This window comes from Mercenaria mercenaria, chromosome 4 (genome assembly GCF_021730395.1).
Source record: "Mercenaria mercenaria strain notata chromosome 4, MADL_Memer_1, whole genome shotgun sequence".
Classification (NCBI taxonomy): domain Eukaryota; kingdom Metazoa; phylum Mollusca; class Bivalvia; order Venerida; family Veneridae; genus Mercenaria; species Mercenaria mercenaria.
Genome location: NC_069364.1, coordinates 61,542,897 through 61,563,994, shown reverse-complemented (window position 1 = coordinate 61,563,994; position 21,098 = coordinate 61,542,897). Strand labels below are relative to the sequence as shown.

The 21,098-nt window shown below is 33.5% G+C and overlaps 1 long non-coding RNA gene across 1 annotated transcript; it reads left to right on the top strand.

The window, feature by feature from the left end:
- The first annotated feature begins 280 nt into the window (after window positions 1–280).
- On the top strand, window positions 281–3,979 carry LOC128556408 (uncharacterized). The gene is made up of 3 exons (XR_008370630.1): window positions 281–1,453; window positions 1,703–1,937; window positions 3,676–3,979. It is a non-coding gene; the product is annotated as an uncharacterized LOC128556408 (long non-coding RNA).
- The last annotated feature ends 17,119 nt before the right edge of the window (window positions 3,980–21,098 follow it).

Here is a 21,098-nt window from a genome sequence, read left to right as displayed (position 1 = left end):
GATGTATGAGATAATTAATAGAAATAAAGTTTCCTTTTAAAAGGAAATGCTTGCCTGGTTTTACAATCTAGGAACTATATCAAAGACTGCAAGTATCCCAGCTTATGATCAAAACAAAAACAGTTCGCATAAAACCGATCGTCGACTTGTTCTATTTATAGTCCAAATGAGGGTTTTCCTTTGTAGTTATTTAAATCTTCTACTCAGGTGGCAGGAACAGTTACACGAGACTCGGTTGTGGAGGATATCATGTTACAGATTTAGGATGCTATTATTACAGTTTTCCTGGATAACGTTACAGCATTCGGAGGATAATAATCGCTGGCGGTGTTTTGTTTGCCAAAGAAATGGTAAAGATTTATCTCTTTTTTGCAAAAATAAAAATTGTATTTCTAGATCAATGGTATGTACGTCATTTGAAACATGGCTTAACATGCGAAACACAGTATATTGATGTCTATCAAGACAAAATTCGAAATTTTGATAGAAAATTATCAAAAAGAAACTGGTTAAAAGATATTTCAACCGTATTTTATGCTCATTTGCATCGATAAAAAACCCTTCAGGCATGCCCTTATAATACGAGGTAGAAAAATTACTGTGAGTCTAATGTTTCGTGGTTTTATAAAACATTACAGTTTAGCAGGGTCTGTTACAGTTGTGACGTGCTACTTCTGAATGTGTTACAGATTTAGGATGATACTTTTTGGAATACGTTTAGACAATATACAATACCAGAATAGTAAATCAAATTTAAACATCATAAATTATGCGGTTTTTTTGTAAGATGTTACAAATATATTATACCAAGTGAATTTTTTTCGAATTTCGAAATTCTAAAGCAATATCTATATATACTAAAATGATATAAACATTTTCAATGGAAAGCTAGTGTTCTATATCCAATGTATATGATACCATAATCACCAGTTCGCATTGAATCGTCATTTGCACTTTAATCGGCTGATCCTTTATTAATAGTACCTGTTTAGGCTACCAAGCAATCAATATGACCTAGCTTCAGAAGAGCTTGGCAATGCGTGTCTTTAACAACGATTTCATTTACTAATATGCTTAAAAGAAAATATCCTCTCGGAATCGGTAATGGAGAACTTAAGAAATTAATTGACTTTTCTAAAGAAAGTTCGTACATGACATCAATAAACTGTGTTTCGCATGTTAAGCCATGTCTCAAATGACATACATACCATTGATCTAGAAATACATTTTTTATTTTTGCGAAAAAAAGGATAAATATTTACCATTTCTTTGGGGCAAACAAAACACCGCCAGCGACTATTATCCTCCGAATGCTGTAACGTTATCCAGGAATACTGTAACAGCAGCATCCTAAATCTGTAACATGATATCCTCCACAACCGAGTCTCGTGTAACAGTTTTCCTCTCACGTGTACTGAGTAGTCCGGAATTGGGTTTTCCCCAATCAGTGTAGGTACAAGTATCGCCAATTTGTTATATAAATTATCTAAGTTTAACCTTTAATTTAATACATCAAATATTTCTTTGAATTGACAAGCCAAATTGATACTATTTACTAAAGACAGATATATGTCAACGTCATTATGTATTAGTTTTATAAAAATAAGTTTGAATTTGTGTTCGTGTGTGGGTTTAATATTTTGACATATTTCAATGCTACATAGCGCAATCTATTTATAGAATGGTTTGTTTGTACCCACAGCGCGTGCATGAATCTTGGTAAAACCAGACGTAAACCAAGTTCCGGAGTGTAGTGCCGGAATAGCGGCCTGTTACCAACGCTCATGGGGGTGGCAGACCGGCAGATGTGACGTCACTCAAGGGGCCACGCGACAATTCAGGCCAACCAGAGTCGTTCGAGTTCCTGCAGCCGTATTGTCAAGTTGTGTATTGTTGTTCCTCGCCATCGATCTACTCCAGCCTCGAGAATATCGGTTGTAAGTAGTGGTTTTTATGTTTGTACTGTCTATCCTTAAATTGTTGTCTGTTAAGATGAACAGCCAGGCAACATTGTAATATTGTAATCGGCTCCTGTGCGGTGATCTAATTATCACCACAGGAGTAAGCCTTACTCGTTTGGCTTATCGGGATGTCTGAGACAGCGACAGTCAAAAGTTATCACGCTGTCCCGAAACGTCCTATCATTTGGACTACACTGTATGGCAGTAGATCTTTATTTGTTTCTATGTTCGGTTTTTATATTATGTTCAATAATCGGACACATATGCGTTTAGTTGTTTATATTTCTGTTCGATTATCGCATACAAATAATTATTTTCATGTTACGTTTGTTCGATGATAAAAACAAAATGTATTTGGTTATCGCAAAGACATTTTTAACTATATTTATATGACATATTTGATACGTTACTGTATACATGTATGCGTTCAATAATCGAAGCATGACATATTTGGTACAGACTTCTAAATGCGTGTCCAATAATCGAAGACTTATTTAGTGCATGCTACTTGATGTGTTCGATAATCGAAGACTACATGCGAATGCTAATCTAAAACTAGCCAGGCTTTCCCTAAGAGAAATGTAGCGCAATTAATAAACATAACATGTTAAACCTACAACTATATGAAGGTTTAAACAATACACAACTGATAAGCGCAGATAATTCCGGTCACCTGTCAATCGTGGGATTGGCTGGTGGGATGTTCATCAATGTGTATTTCTTTGACTTTGGGCCATGATCCAATGACCTTGAGCCCATCATCCCAGCCCATCCCACGAGCCCATCCCAGGTTTTCCAGGCTGCTGTTCAATTTAAATGTCAGGAATGCCACTCTCAACTTTTAACTTTTCATAAGTTTGATTCTAATACGGATGCACAAAATATGAATAATGTTAATTTGTAACCCTCAAAATATGAAAGTTCATCAAGTTTTCTTTTTCATATGCCTTTTGTTTACATTTTGCTCGTAAATAATTGAAAATTAGCTATTTTTAGCTGACAGACAGCCTGGTTGATAGACTCCTCCTACAACATTAACTGCCAGAGTAGTAAAAGTTTGGGCGTGCGGTTGAAGTGTTATTTATTGAAGTTTATTTATTACCAGTATTAATGCGTCTTATACAGGAACATTTTCATTTCTTTAGTAAAATACGCTTGTAGATGTTAAACAAGCTAGGTCTAACTAAGACTACATACATCTGTAGCCGTAGGACAGTCTTAATAATGTTCTGCAATTTGATCACAAAAAGGTTATGGTATTGCATTATGTGCTTCTAAATGATTTTCTTAAAAATTTTGATAAACTGTCATAACAACAGTCTTTATGTGCTGTCGTCCGAAGATGTCTCCTCGTGCTTGTACTCGGTGTTGTTATTATCTGATCCATTGAGAGCATGGAGTTCATAGAGTTCCACAAACATTGTATCATCTCCCAGTAAATGTTACAAGCCTCTTCCTATAGATTTGACTTTTGATAAAGAAAAGACATTCATGAGCTCTTTTTGTAATTTATTTTTAAGTTTATATAAAGAGCAGTTTATAAAGCAACAAACAATTCATGTAATCGAGCCAATTTATCTGAAGATCTATCAAAAATGTTAAATTAAAGTGTAACTGTCAGTCACATGTTTAATACATGGTTCCCTCAAACTATAGATATACATTAATTATTCATATTTCATGATTGTTTTCAATAAGTTTTATTATCTTCCAGAACCAGTAGGATTCTATATAAATGTTCTGCAAAGGATTCATTTTAACGTATATTACAGTAGTGCACATGTTTAAAAAGAACTCAGCGTTGTTATATTTTCTGGTGAGTCTATGCTATTTTGATGTATACTACTATTCCGCTTAAACTGGTCCTAGATTTCATTAGATGTTTCAAAATAATTGATATATCTCTATATCATATTTCATCAAATAAATATATATTTTTAACATAATGTTTTCAATCTTGTGTAATTCGATGACATTTAGATCTAAAAAAACTAAATATTCACTAGTAAAGCTTTGAAACAGAGTGCTATTGCCTGTGTATAGGGTTATTCTTTAGCGTTAGGGTCCTCACCTATGATATTGACCTTGGAGCACAGTCCTGTATCACCATGCTTAGGTTTGTGAGATTTCTTGGAATCCGTTGAAATTGTCAAAAATTATAACTGAGTGTTTCGGTTGGATAGACTAAGCAGTTAACACACAGACGGGTTGTGTGATTACTATGTGCATCCAATTTGGTCCATTAATGACGTAGGACAATTTCATTTTAACTAAAAGATACTAAAATAAAACCTCATTTCTAAAATATGCAAAATTTACCCGATTTATTTACGATTTGTTGCACCGAGGAAACCCAGGGCAAGTATCGTAGTGACGTAATTTCTGTCTGAATTAAATATCATGTTCTGGTCGGGTTAGGGTGTTCAGAACAGTGTGACTTTAACTTTTTTTCTAGTCGCAGTCCGTAGAGGAATCATGGGTGGTAACTAATCAGGTTATAAAAAAGCCATCCCGAGAAGAATCAGCATAATTACCGATACGTGGAATTAGTGTTTGAAATTATTTTTTGTCCAATGGCATTGCAGTATTTTTAAAATTTTAAATCTAGAGTCAATTTTTCTCGATATAATTTTTATTGGTTGCGGGTTTATCCCGCTACCAAAGTTAAGTGTATTTCTGACAATCATGTGGCATCTTTATTTGATTCCAAATCACATCCAAAGGAATTTGTTCATGTGCTACACAAAGTAGTCCCATTCATGAACAATGCGGATGAATTATCAATGATCAAGTAGTTCTTATTCATCCTCTATCCATTCACACTGGCCATTTAGATTATATAAGATCTGTCAATGATTAGGTATTCCAGTCCATGGCAGTTACATCACTGACTTGCAGCTGTTCATATAAGGTCAGGCAGAGTTTATCTTAGATATGAGGCACATTAGTATTTGTTTCTTATACATGTATATTTATAGATTGGCATTTAAAATGAAAATAACTCTAGCAAAACCCGCAACCACCAGACATCTCAAAGCTTTGATTACTGATAGTATGAATGATGTACCATGAACACTGGTGTCTAAATGTTGCAGACAGTGCCAGAACTGAAAAAGAACGAGCTGGAGGGGTGTTGGGGAGATACAGCAGTTTCGACATTAAATTTGAAAAAAAAATATATATAAAGTTAAATCTAGTATGTGTCTAGGCCAAGATCTGGCAGTATGGAACGGTGCCATGGGTGTGGCATATGTTAAAATGGTGGTTCGGGATCCGCCCAAGAAAAATGTTTGAATGTTGAAATGGGTGTTCGCGGATACTTCCAATTTAAGAAACAAAAGGTTTGAAAGAAAAAAAATCCTGTATTTTAAGCTACTTCAGACAAAAATATCAGAGCAAATAAGATCAACTGATAAGTACGCACCTGGATAATTGGTGGGATTTGTGACCTCCAACTCACCTGGAAGGCTTATCGTAGTATTATCAAATACATGTACATGTTTGTCGGTAGCATGCACACAGGCACCAGTATCGGACCTGGGACAAAAATATATTTGTTTTCATCCTAAATGAGTTCAAAATGAAAAATATGTAGTAAAATATGAGCCCCCTTCAAAATATACATATGTCTACTGAAGGCCAGAATCTCGAGAATCGAGCCTGCAAGACAACTTGAAATCCGTCTTTGACAGGTCTCAGCCAAGCTGTTGCGAATGCTAGGGTCGGGCACACTGTGCGAAAAGGACGATAATTAATAAAGACATAAGCATAATGTCACTGTAGATTCTAAACATATTTCATGTTTTTCTTTTTTTTTTAAAAAAATAGAAGAATATTAAACACAAAATGCCTCCCTTTGTGAAATTAAACAGAAGACCTTATAAGAATGTTACAGATCAAGTTTGATGAAGATCCATCAAGGTCATGAGAAGAAGTTATTTAAAGGTTTTTCTGTTTAAACTCTAGTGCCGCATCCACAGGCCAAACGCCTCCCTTTGGGCAAAATTGGAAGAAGACCTTATAATGGTGCTAGAATAAGCTTGATGAAGATCTGTCAATGGGTTCATGAAAAGTCATATAAAAGTATTTCTTTTTATAGCTCTAGTGGCCCCTAAAGTGAATCAAGCACTCACATTTGAACAAATTTTAAAAAAGGACGTTACAATGATGCTACACACCAAGTTTGATGCAGATCCATCAACTGGTCCATGAGAAGAAATTTCTTCACAATTTTAAGCTCTAGAGGCCCTTAAGAGGGACCAAGCGCTCCCATTAATAAAAAAAATGGAATGGACCTTTTAGTGATGCAACAAACCAAGTTTAATGAAGATCCACCTAGCTATTCATGAGCAGAAGTTATTTAAATATTATTTAATGTTGTGTTTTTCTTAGTTTTTTTTTTTTTCATTTTAGCACCAAGAGCTCCCTTTGAAAAAAATCAAGAGGACGTTTTAATGATGCTACAGACCACGTTTGATGAAGATCTATTAAACGGTCATGAGAAAATGTCGGTTAAAGTTGTTTTTATTTTCACTTCAAAAGCCCCTAACTGGACCAAGCGCCTCATTTGAACAAATTTGAGAGACAGCCTTACAATGATGCTACAGATCACGTTTGATACAGATCCCATCAAGACGCTCATGAGAAGGTTATTCTATTTCTACCTCTAGTAGCCCCTAAAGGGGGCCAATCCCCCCACCCCCATTTCGATAAATTTAAAAGAGGAACTTATAATAATACTACTGACCAATTTTGATGTAAATCCAGTCAAGCATTTCATAAGAATTCATTTAAAGGTTTATCTATTTTCAGCTTTAGCGGCCACTTCAGAGCCCTAACAATGATGTTATATACTTAGTTCTTTGAAGATCCAGCAGGCAGTTCATGAAAAGAAGTAATCTGAAACATTTTCTATTTTAAGCTCTAGTGGCACCTAAGAAGATTCAAGCATCTTTATACCAGCAAACTTGCAACGAACCTTACAATGATACTACAAAACCAGTCCATCAAGCAGTTCATCGTTTAAAGTTTTTATTCATTTTAGCTCTGGCGGCCTCTAAAGGGGTCAAGTCCCCACTTGAACAAATTTGGGAGCGGACCTTGTAATGATGCTACATACAAAGTTCGATGAAGATCAATCGAGCAGTTTGCTCTTCGGCCCTTTAAAAAGGAGTCAAGCACCCCAATTTTAACAAATTTGAGAGCAGACTTTATCATGATGCTACATGTCAAGTTTGATGAAGATGCATCAAGTTGTTCATTAGATATTGTATGTGTCTCTTTTTAGCTCTCTTAGCCCCTTAAAGGGGCCAGCCACTGCCAGCGACATTCTGGAAAAATAGTCCTTTTAGTTATACAGTGTAAACTATTCATATCTTTATACTTGTGTTTGTAACTGCTGTAATCCACCATTTTATAGTTGGAGCACGCTACGTTAAGGTAGCAGATGCCGGTTTTTTCTAGTAGTTCGGACTTCCGAGCGATGTGGCCAAGTCAGACGGCTTCTGATATCTTACGAGATGCAGACCTGAAAATAAAAAGATACCTGTTTACATCTTACTTGAAGAAGAAATAAAATACATAGTAAACTTCATACAAAGCATAGATTTTTAAATCCACAAGCCACCTGAAAGATAATTTCAGCCCGCGAAAATACATGACATTTCAGCCCAAATTAGCAATTTTTCCAAGTGGCCTGAAAATGTAAGGGGAAATGATAGAGTCAAATCATCAGGTCACATGCATTCAGTACTCAGTTTCAAGTATTACTTGCAGAGCTGGACAAAAATACCTGTCAACCGATTACTTTTTTCACTATTTTCAATTGTGTGAGGCCTATATGTTATTTGACAGTTCACGAGAAGCTGAATGCTGATATGTGGTATATACGCATTTCAAGCAGTTATACGAAAATAATGCCATCAAGCTTACATTCGCATCTGCCAGAATTTCTGCAACATACCATTCTTAAACTTGTTAATCAAAAACTCACATCAACAAATATTTCAAACATCAAAACAGCCTTCACTTCAAGGTTTTATCTCTAATGACAGATTTTGACCTGGCCAATTCGAATCTGTGGCTGGAAACTACTAACTGCTACCTAAGGAGGTAGGTTACTTTCATATTTGTATATGCGCATGCCCAACCGTAAGCTAACGTGACGATTTACGACGACGTTTACGACAAACTAAATGTTTGCGTGTCCATTCTTCTGAAAAAAATATTCATGAACCTGTCTCCGATCTGATGGTTCATGGTTTAATAATGCAGAAATAATGAATAAATTGCCGCAAAAACGCTTCAAAACAGTGTGACTTAAAATGACGTCATTGACGTGATGACGTTACGTGTCAGTTACAGCGCAGAATTAATAGCTTTTATTTTTAAAGTACGTAATTCTGTGCATTTTCTTTGTTTGAACTATTTTTAAACAGCCATTATTTGCTGATATGTTATGTGTCTTTCGCTCTGAATAATGATCAATATTTTGCTTCTTTTATGTAGTTATACTGAAATGTTATCCTGAATGTAAGAAAATGGATGATGGTAACTGATGTCATTGGGAACATAGTTGGATGAAAGGTTACTTATTGTGGCCATTTTCAAATAAAAATCGGGCAGTTTGATTTGTAATACCTATTTTTCAGTTTCCGTTGATAATTTGTTACTAATGTACTAAAACTAAGATTAAAATTGTTCAAATTTCAGAAATTGTGGTTTCTTGAATTAAATTGATTTTACCATGGAAACGAAGTCCGTGACCTATATATCTAAATGTAAAATTCAAAAGCGTTGACACTGCTATATTTAAAGAACACAGCTTCAGCTTTTTATTTGCATTTCAACAATATCCATGAGACTAATAATAGCATACAGAACGATTTTTCCATAAAAAAATGTCAGACGAGGGATACTGCTGAAAGTATTCTAAGCTGTGAAATTTGTTTAAATACATGCAAATAACATGAAAATATTACTTACGTTAGAAATAAGATGTTTTAAAGCTACATTAACAAGAAAGATAATTTCATTTACATTTTTTATAGGAAATTACGATAAAAAGCAAGATAAAAACTATTTTAAACATCTCTGTTGCTATGGTTACTTTAAACTTTAAGAAAATAGGGTACCATGTAAAGTGCTTGGTATTTTGCAAATAATGTTACCCAATTTCCATGTTGGTCATTATCAGAATGGCTGTGAAGCAATGTTGGGCGGTTAAAACCCCGGTTTTAACCAGCGGTTTTAACCGGTTAAAACCGCCCCGGTCAATACTCCCTGAAGTGGTCAATACCGGTCAATACTGGTCGATTGGTCAATTAGTCAATGCTGACTGTTAAGATATTATGCAGACTTTATGAACAATTTAAATAATGACTGTTAAGAGAATCTGGGGCTTGATGAAGGTATTTGCATGCATTATATTTAATTCAAGCAACCAAATTAATACTCCCAAATTAGTCAGAAGTGGTCAATTTTTCAGCACTGGTTGATACTGGTCATTAGACTGCTTATTTAACTGAACTTATTTGTAGAAAGTATTTCATAAACTGTAGCAGTTAAGTGTTTGATTCACAAGTGATAAATCTAATTATTTTTACTGGTATTTAATTCAATGAAAAATTGCTGCCTATAACTAAACCCTTTCATTGAAGTGGTTTAATTGTGTTTTGATAGCAAGTGTCACATTGCCTAATTGACACCATGTCCTTCAATATACAACAGATCATATGTTTCAGGCCTGTCTATCCAGTCACTAATTGGCTGTCATGATCAATAATCCAACTGTATTAATGAGGTGCTTGAACATGGTAACTTTATCTAAAAAAAGTTAGTTATGCAATCAAAATATTCAAATGACCAGTATTGACCAATATAATTATGTGTTGATCAGGGATACTGTGTAGGGCAAAAAATTTGAATTGACCAGTACTGCCATTTCAATGAGTGTAATTTATAGTAATATTTTTTTTAATTAATTCAAAATAAAGGCTATACTTTAAGGTTATAAAAGCATTTAATAAACTAGTATTGACCACTGACCAGTCTCAGTATATTGTCTAGAACTGAGCCTGACCAGGACACATTGACAAGGACCAAAACTGAATCGACCAGTATTGACCACTAATCCACTGTACTTTTAAAGAATCAAAATTTAATATTATTCAGGCTGCTTTATAATTTTTACATTACTGTTACAGCTTGTTCTAATCTGTGAATGTCTATTTATTTAAAATTGTTGAATAAACCAGTATTGACCACTCTAGAGTGACCAAAGTATTGAATCGACCAGTATTGACCAGTATTGACCGGTTTTAACCAGTATTGACCGCCGGCCCGGTCAATACTCATACTGACCGGCTTTTTGCCAACACTGCTGTGAAGTCGTCGAAAACCCCGTTTTCATACATATTTGTTTAAAAATGAGAGAAAATGCGTTACCATGGAAACACGAGCCCCGCGACATATACATTTTAAGCTTATATTTGAAAGTTAACGCGCATACTAGTAAAATAGTAAAATTATTAATTATGCAGACTTCCGCAAATAACAATGAAACTGATATACACTGAACAGTGTTAAAATAATCCGTTTTTTCCTTCTTTCAATATAAAATACCTTTGGAGGGTCATTTACCTCAAACTTGGATAAAAATTGTACTTGAAGGGACAGAGATAAACGGAATTGAGATTATAGCAGTAAAAGCATTAAATTACACGAAATTAAAAAAAAAATGCCGCGGTTCAACTAATTCGAATTTACCCTGGTAATAAGGTACCAACCTCCTTAAAGGGAATTTCTGGGTAAATTTGGAGTCTGTTTGTTTTGCTGTATCAGTGCGATTGTGGCAAAACATACTGTATGTGTACAAGGTGGAAGATCATGAAAATTAAGATATAGTGTATACAAGTGAAAAATATTTTGACCTGGTAAGTTAAACAAACAAAACAGTACTGACGGATGAAACTCTTCTTTTTTTTTCTTCTTGATTTTCAGCTGAATTTCTGTTGGCAGAACTATTTATTTTCAAATTAATGTTAAATATCCATTAGAAATTCAATCAAATAGAATAGCATGGAGATATCAAAAGAAATAAATAAAACATACAATGCCATTCTAGACATTACATATGCCATAATTATTGGAATATACTGTTACTGAAATTGTCACAAAGCACACTTAAGTAAATGAAAAACATGTCTGAAAGTATATTTACTTAGTCCGAGTGTATATCAAAATCCCCTTGATCAAAATCCCCTCCACTGAAAAATGACTGGGTGTTACAAAATCCCCTTCACACATTTGCAGGGGGTATCATAATCCCCTCTGTGATTAACATTATAGATATATAGATATCAGTGCTCAAAATTATATTATGTTTGCTAAAGGCATTGTATTTACGTGCTTTATGCAATAGACTTTTAAGTTGTATATAGTTGTATTTGAACTTGATGAAATAAGTAAAAATCACAGAGGGGATTATGATACCCCCTGCAAAAGTATGAAGGGGATTTTGTTACACCCTGTCATTTTTCAGTGTAGGGGATTTTGATCAAGGGGATTTTGATTGTCTCCCACTTAGTCCTCATTCTATAGCAATGTTATATTTGTCATACGTAATTAAAACAACTGTACAAACGCTTTTGCCATGGTACTGTCTAATGTGACAAGATATGTTCCATTCATCCTTTTTATTTTTTCATTTTAATCCATGTCTCATCTTAATTTAAGTTGAAATTGTATACACTTATGAAACCTTTTCATATATGCATTTAGTCATGTAATTACTAGAAGCTGTAATGCATTTAAAATTATAATGTTGTATAAATGTATATATGATGTATTCATGAAATAAACGGGCCTTAAATGTGGTTAAAAAAATTAATTCAGAAATGTTTACACAGTGGGTGAAAAAATGCCCTATAAGATAATGAGTTTGGTGACCCGATGAAAAAAGATATGTTTAAAAGCTAAATGAAATAAAAAAAATACCCACATGTAGACACTCGATCAATTTCTTTTAAGTAAGATTATATCCAAAACTTGTTTTTAAAAAGGTGAACAATTCCCACAGAATATCTATAAAGACAAGAAATAAAAATGTGTGTGTGTGTGTGTGTGTGTGTGTGTGTGTGTGTGTGTGTGTGCGGTAAAAAAGTATTGTGTGTCATGTTAAAAATGGTAAAATGGTACATGCTTTAAATTAATGTATAACTAACAATTTAACACGTTGAATTTTTACACTGGCAGCAGTTTTTCAACACATTGCTGTTGCATATAACATGATGTTTCATTGTGGATGCTGCTCAACGAACAGTTATATTTACATAATGCCCAGTTAAATATAAAAATTAGGAGTTAAATACATTTACTGGTAATTTGTACATTTACAATTAATATCTAATGTTGTAATAGTTTGGCGAAAACTGTGCATATCGAAGCTTAAAGCAAGTTCCCTCAAGATAATGTAATAAACTATTATACAATTATTGACTCTTAAGCCATATTCAATTAAGAGTCAATAACTGTTTTATTATACCTGGGTTCAGGTTTATTGTTGTGCAGTGAAACATCGTTAAAAATCAGTTATCACAAAACTATATATTTTTAAATATAGAAAGTACAATAAGGATTAATTATTCAATAAGTTTATGTTGCTAAAATTTTAAATAATGAAAATTCTTAATGTTTTCATGACGGATGTCAAAACTCTATTGTTGTCTCAACTTTGACACATTTATGCACTTTAATCTTTAATAGTTGAGAATGTGCTAAAAGGCTTCTTTTTACATATTTCATTCTAAATGTATTTATGATAAGGTCATTGTGATCGTCTGGATAATTTAAATATTAAAACTTCCTGACTGATAAGGTGTTGATTTCTGTCAAAACTTGTTAATATTTTAAATACTTGTAATTTTATTACCATATACGCATTCTTGAATTTGATTGGTTTATAGTGTTAATTACATTCACAATGAGGGTCATTTTCATTGGTCAGTTATTGTATGTTGAGAGCAAATATATTTTCAAGGCAGCAGATTTCAAAAAAAGATAGATTTGGATTTCCAAGTGATAACATTGTGGTTCTCCACTAGAAAATAATTTGATACTCTTTTAGATATATGTACTTTAGTTGTTAACGTCAGGATAACCTTTGACGAACTTGTTATTCTTTAAACTGTGTGGTTTTAAAACGGACGAATAATAAAGAAGAAAATCTGGAACTGTGTTTTATTATTTGGACATAACAAGTAGTGCCATAATACCTATAATATTCCATCTTATTTACGGCATTACATTATGAATAAGTAACAAGTATTTGTTGCTTGAAAGTAACAATATAAACTGTGTGAAAACTTATTAAAGATTAATTAAATGAAGACACCTAAATTTCCTGGAATCATACAGTTTCTTAAGTTATCGCTAAAATATATTGTAGAGCATTTTGGCCAGTTTTTGGCTGAAGTAACACCCTGTAGCTGATTTTCTCACTGGTTCATATTGTAACTAGTTCAACTTCCATTCTATTTTTAGAAAGTAATGTTTAATGGGGAAAACCCACAGTTATTTTAAGCACATATGATAGGGATGAATGTCAATTAATTAAGAGTAATTGCAAATTTGCCATTTATCCTGAAAAGTTAGAATAAATCTCGATCCGGCATATGTGATGGTGAATCATTTTATGAATTATTAGCAATTACACAAATTGGCCTATGGTTGAAATAATGAAAATGATGAAACCTAAAATAATTCCAAATAATGTCTTAAAATCAGCTTGAAACATCCAGATCTCATCATGGGAAAGTATTTCAAAATTAAGCACAAACACCTGTAGATGTTTTTACAGAGAGCTACTTCCTTGGCAACGAGAGAAAATTTTCGCGCATGCGCACTCTACGTAGGGCAAAAATTACCTTAGAATTATATTGTATTTCAATCTGTTCGATCAATAATGAGTCTGTTTTATAGTAAATATCCACCGCTAGACAAGGGAAAATATATGTAGATCTTTGCAAACCCACAGCTGAGATACTTTAACTAATTTGCATTATCATTGATGATTTTGGATTCATAATGAACAGCAATAAACTAGCTCTGTTTTTCAGCAATTTTGATTTCGACAAATTTAGGTTAAGAAAATATTGATATTTTCCATGAACTAAAAAAGCTTTTGTCTGATTTCCTATCATGATCTCAAAGAGGTTACCACCTGCCACAGTAAGCTTACATGATACTAGTAATATAATTTAAAATGAAATGTTCAATTAACAAAGTCCATCCTTTGATTTTTATCCAGTTATACCCAAATGGGGATTAACTCATTCCGTATTTAAAAAATAATCATCTTAAAATTTTTTATTTTTTTTTATTTCTATTAATTCTTTGAATTTTAAAGTTTTTATTTGACAATATCAAAGTGGTTCGGATTGTGAATGCAGCGGTCAGATTTGATAGAAAGGGGGGCGGATAGCGGGAGGGGTGTTCTACACTCCCATTCTTTATCTGTTGTTAGACGATGTTCTATTTTCTTTGCGGAATTCAAGTTTTTTTTATAATTATTCCTTTAATTTACGGTAAGTGACTTCTGCGCACGATATATTTTCGATATGAAAATGATCTATCGTGTAAACATAAGAGATAAAAAGAAAACAGAGATTTATATCAGTATGTTGTTATAGTCCTTGATTTGATCCAGACCTTACGACTTCAGATTTTTATACCTAAATTTTCATCGTTTTAAAAGGAAATGTCCATTAAAGTTCCAAAGTATATTCTTATTCATTTTAAATACTAGATATCACGTGAAATGTTTATTTTCGATTCACAAAACAGTTCCACCACGTGATATATTAATCCGAGTGCGGCTTATTAAGGCATTGATGACCGACGGACATTATATAAATACCACATGGCAGCGTGTGTGACATTGATATTGTCAACCCGAGGGCAGAATGTCACCCGAGGCGAAAGCCGAGTGGTGACATTCTGTTCCGAGGGTTGACAATATCAATGTCACACACGCTGCCATATGGTATTTATTTTATTATACCGAATAAACTAAACACATAAAAAAAGTTTTTAAAATGTTTTTGATTCATTTAATTCAATACTTTCATCTTTAGCGCGGTAATCAGTTGTGTACACATTGAATAGCGACGTCATTACAATATGATATTGTGTACGAGGGAGGCAATCATGTTGCTAAAAACTGAAGCAGTTATTTGCCCTTATATGACATTCAAAATATCAGCGCGGTCACATGACCTGACAGTCACTTTCGCTTGGTCACGTGTCAAAAAGGTTGAAAAGGTTTCTGATAGTCAAAATATCTCCTTTTCGGGTAATGGGAGTTTACCATTATAGACAAAAGTGAGGTATAATAATAAAGTATGTCACATCAAAGCCATCTTATATGCTTCAGTAACTTTTATGGTCCACTCTAATTAGGTGAAATCCTGAAAATTATGTTAGGGTCTTGATTCCCTAGGTGACCTATGTTTTATCATGTCATTTCCATAATAATTACGTAATAACTTCTGGTATATTACTTAAAACAGCAACTTCAGTGACAAGTTGCCGCGTCCCCTAAGAATGAAGATGTCCTTCAAGTCGGATAAAAATATTTTCAACTATCTGAAGTTGTGGAAAAAATAGATAAAATGGAAGAGAATATGACATTTTTAAATGTAAAAAACAAGTTTTACATTTGTATGATGTGCGGAAATAGACTGGGAGACATACAATTTCATTCCATCATTCTCATGTAGCAGGAACAATTTCAAACATCCAACAAATTTCCTTTCAATGTTTTGACCAGAGTTTCGTTTTTTTTTTCTCCAAAATTCTTACATTCTTCCTCAAATACCTCATAGTGTGTTAGTTCATGCTACTTCTTCAAGAAACCTGAAATTAGATAAATCATAAAATGAATTGAGATTAAAGCTTACTTTGCCATTGTTTATGTTGTAAATATATTAGATTGTTGAAGGAAAACAATTTCGCAAAGCTGCTTTAAAAATCTGAATATATATATATATATTATAAAACGCTTTAAACCAAAACTTAACAGACTCAGTACAGTGTTTAAGAAACGATATTTAGCAGAACCATTTTTGATTTATTTAACCATGACAAAAAGTTATACGCTCATGGAATAATTCGCGACAGCATCACGGTGAGGATGCGTACACCGGATATTGCCATTTAGTGATAAGGTATTTTCCGAAAACGTGTTTATTTTTCGCCAACAAGGTAAGTAAAACACATATTTACTATTGTATTATACTACTATGGAAGAAAGGAGGATTACTTTTAATAACTAGATGCTGTGTATATGCTCTCACAAGCGTAAAATGAGTCAATCTTATGAAGGAACGCTAAAATTTGTGATAAAATGGCAACTTTATCACCTGATAATTGCAGGTCGGGGACACATCTCTCCCGATATCGTCACTTATTGTCTTATGATAAAAATTCTGAATCGTATGATTTATTTAGTTACAAACAAAGAAAACATATGCAAAATTTCAGCTTTGTAAATGTTCAAATGACAGAGAAATCGATGATAAATGAGCGTCGGTGGTGTACTGTGTATTGCAAATATATGTACTGTGTATTGACCTGTATCACATTTTACTGTACTGTGTATTGTTTACATTATCGCTGAGTTTTGAAGAATGAATCTTACAAAATGTACATTATCATTTCCTTTTCAAAGTACAAAACAGTATTTTCTTTAGTCCTGAAGACACGTGATGTTTTACATTGATATTTATAGCGTTTACTCTGTTGTAATTCATGTAATAAGCTCTAAACGTAATTCACAGTCACCATAGTGAAACAGTGGGCAATATTTTTGTTATGCTTACCAGTTTTAAATGTATTGATATATTCTGTTCTTCCATTGAGCATTGTTTAAGTTGATATTAAATGAATTATCTCAAAAACAGTTAAAGGTACATGTATCATTTAAAATTTTGTATTGGGACGCCACTTAGACTTACTCTCAATATCTTGCAGACAGCTCGGTCCTACTAAAAAATATTATATTGTGATTTTATTTCGTTGCAGATTCAACTTGTGTATGTGTGTTTATGACTGGCTCGACGAACGAATTTAAGGCCATTGTATGTCACTTTGTTAAACACCACCAACATGACGAGAATATGTTCGTGTGCTAACGACCAAAACCGCAAAAAAGTAAATTACAGAATAGCATCAGACATATGCAGAGAAAAAAAAAGCAGAAAAAATACTGTCGATTCTGAAAATATTAACATACATTTTTTAAAAAGGAACCCAATTACGAAAGGGACCAATTTGCAACAGAACATAAAGAAACCTTTGATTTGGGCAAATGGTGAGGAGCCTGTTCACAGACGGTAGTGGAAATGTATGCTACCTACCACGCCATCTAGCTTAACATTTACACAATGCTACCAGTACAAAAATATAATCTAGAGACACATGCACGGCGGTTTACTTGGAACTTTCAATGTTACACAGAGTGCAATTCCATTGACAGACAAGGTTTTCGGAGAATATTGTTACACAGTCGATGAAAGAATGACAAAATAGATGAATGAATAAATAGCTTTAATTAGTTTGTTTGCCAAGAAACGTTTTCTTTAAGTGATTTTATAGTTTCCTATATTTTTTGACGTCGCAAAATGTTTTCATCGACAACTTGGTTAATATGAGGTATAGTGAAGACTGCAAGTTGTTTTGAAGAGCAGGCTTATAACTCTTCCAATGATTTTACAATTATACAACTGCTTGCATAACATAGACCGCATTTCTGACGCTAAATTAAGATGAAAGAGAAAAGCAAACAGACAAATACTTATTGACATTATAAGAAGTAGCTAGTTACTGCATAAATGTGATGAGTGTACATTAGAGTTCACATAAGAGTGGGCATGGCATTGATACTGAAATAGGTTCTGTTGTGACATATTTATTTTACCAAAATTTATTTGACAAGCAATATTGTAAAAGCCATCTTTTACTTTGATAAAGAACAAATAGTCATGTACATTGTAATAATTATTAAACAAACTTGAAACTTAAACACAAATTCATAAAATAGCAAAGATAATGATAAGATAGTAAAAGAACTCTATAAGATTTGTCTTTCTTTCTAATCCTTTCCATCAACTGTACTTGTAATGTTAGTATATAAATATAGTTAAGTATATTGTTGGGAATAAATATGTTAAAACCAAAGGTCATAAACATTTTACATTCAACAGTTTGAATACATGAAAAAATCGGAATGATCTTCAAGTCAGTTCCCGATCGTTTGTTATAGTTGGAAGTTGACCTTGACAACAAATATACTAGTTGACGGGGAAGTTGATCACATAATAATGATAACGAACTGTTTGCATAGAAATGACATATATCTTGCAAATGAAGTGTGCAAGATAACACATGGCACTGTTCTTCTAAAACAAATTGCTCAGTGCATATGGTGCCCATTTTGTTTTGTATGAAGAAAGTGGTGAGCTAATTACCTTTCAGAACAATGCATTTAGAACAATAAAAATAGCTTTGACAATATTATTTTAAGAAAATTTCAAGTGAAACTAGTTCGAGGGTTCTACGTCAAAATGAGTCTAAGGTTATTGAGGAGAAACCACTTTAAAAACTCAAAGCCCTTACGACCTTGACCTTTGAACTATTGGCACCATAATCGATAAAGGTCGTTTATTGACCAAGGTTTATGTCTCTTTGTAGTATGAAGGTGAAAGGAGAACATATTTTCATGTTTGCTCTTCTATTACGGAGAGACCTTTTCCACTCTTATCATCATCATATCCTGTGTTACATTATTATATTACATTACGGCTGAACTCGTGGCTGTGCCATTTATCTGCAATGGCTAGTCTTTAGACAGTTTCTCGGAGTGACTATTGGCATGCCGCTGTAATATCAGTGTTCAAACTGGTGCTTGTTATTTTCGCTGTGAAGTCTAATGCCTTCTTCAAACACAAAAAGAAATTCCATCATTTGGGTCAATGGAACTACATGCTTTGTCTATCTAATGACCTTAATGCTGAAAATATGCACGTTTTTCAATATCAATACTCAGTACACCAAACTGCAATACACAGTACAAATATTACTTTGAAAACTCAATACACAGTACACCATCGACGCTCATTTATCACCGATTTCTCCGTGATTTGAACATATACAAAGCTGAAATTTTGCACATTTTTTCTTTGTATGTAACTAAATAAATCGTTCGATTCACATTTTCCCCACAATGCAAATAGGTTATGGTATCGGGACAAATGTGTTTACGGCATGCATTTATCAAATGATAAACTTGTCATTTTATCACAAATTTTATCATTTCTACTTAAGATTGACTCATTTTACGCTTGTAAGAGCATATACACAGTATCTAGTTATGAAAAGTAATGCTCTTTTCTTCTGTAGTAGTATAATACAATAGTAAATCAGGGTTTTACTTACCTTGTTGACGAAAAATAATCACCTTTTCGGAAAATACCTTATCATTTAATGGCAATATCCGGTGTACGCATCCTCACCGTGAGCATTGCCAGGGCTTTTTCTGGTTTTTTCTAGGGTTTGGGGGTGGGGGGCGGGGGGGGGAGGGAAGGCCCTGGACGAAATGGAAATTTTCTAAGCGGCGAATTGTCAAAATTGGGGGGAAAGTATCAGGTAAATTGTGAGTTTTTTCATTCAATTATATTACTTTAAATTTTTTTTTTCAAGGTTTATGATAGGCATTCAAATGCATTACAAATTTAAAGTATCCTCTAGTGAAATTTAGAGAATTCATTTTTTCGAGACTTTTTCTCAGACTATTTGTCTGTTGTCATGCTTGAGCTAGAATATTAGCTAACATTTCTGCCACTGTCCACATACACGATTTTCGTCCCCTAACAATCATTTTACTAACTGATTGAAAGCTATTCATTTGATTTCAACATTACATTAAATTGACCCCCATCTCTTTTATAGTATCTTTAAAAAACACAAACATTCACTTCACTTCCACACATATACATAATTAAATAGTGCAAAACATGATTAAAGTTACCAGGTTTCATTACTTTCAACAAAATAACTCAAATAAAGAAATCGAAGAAGTGAAAACTCCACATGTTACTCAATATGACAAAAATGAAAATGTTGCAGGCTCGGTTTAATTGAGCCCATTCATTGATGGTAGTAGAAATGTCGCATGCTACCGTCCACGCCCTCTGGGGTTTAGGCTTATTTCTATTACATAAATTAGAACTGGTTACTAGGCCAAATTATAAACACGTTGCACATCTTTTCACATTTTAGATTTATGTATATTAATATACGGGCTGCAAAAATATTATTATTATACTTTTTCTTCGTTACATATTATTCAAACTTGTTGTACTTACATAATGTAAATAATTTTCTAACATGTCCCACAGATGTACTATTTCTCCAGTATCAAAACGGCATGGCAATATGCTATATAGATATGAAATGAGATATGTCAGCAAACTGATGTCTGTAACCTACTGTATGGACCATGTGGTACCAATTAATGGATGGGCCTTATTAATTAGATTAATCATAATCTTCTCAGTACCGTGAAATCCTGATTTAATGCTGGGAAAGAGATATTTTCAGGAACATTGTACCTTGTGCATAGGACTGAGTACATTGAGTAATAACAGTCAGTTTGATCTACTTGTGTTCATGAGAGATAATGAAATGTGCAACATGCCTCCCTACCCTCTGTTTCTAGCCATAATTAGAATGGTGACCTACAGGGTGGATATAATATGTGCAGATTTTCACACGATATTAATGACTTATTTTCAGTTTCTTGCAAGAAGGTATGCCAATATTGTAGAGCACAAAGGTTGAAGGATGACTAGCTTCTTCTCCATATCATTATTTTTGTTTAGGTGTCCTGTATTTCTAGAGAGTATTCCTAATTGAACGGTTGTGTTCAATGCTGTATATCTGTTACAGTGCTGAAAGTCAAGTACATTATCATATGTAAATGTACTCCATCCGAAATTTATATTGTGCTTTCTGTGGTATTTTAGGAGTTGAAATGTCCTAGGGTATACAACCAGGACACTATCCAGGCACGAACTGTAA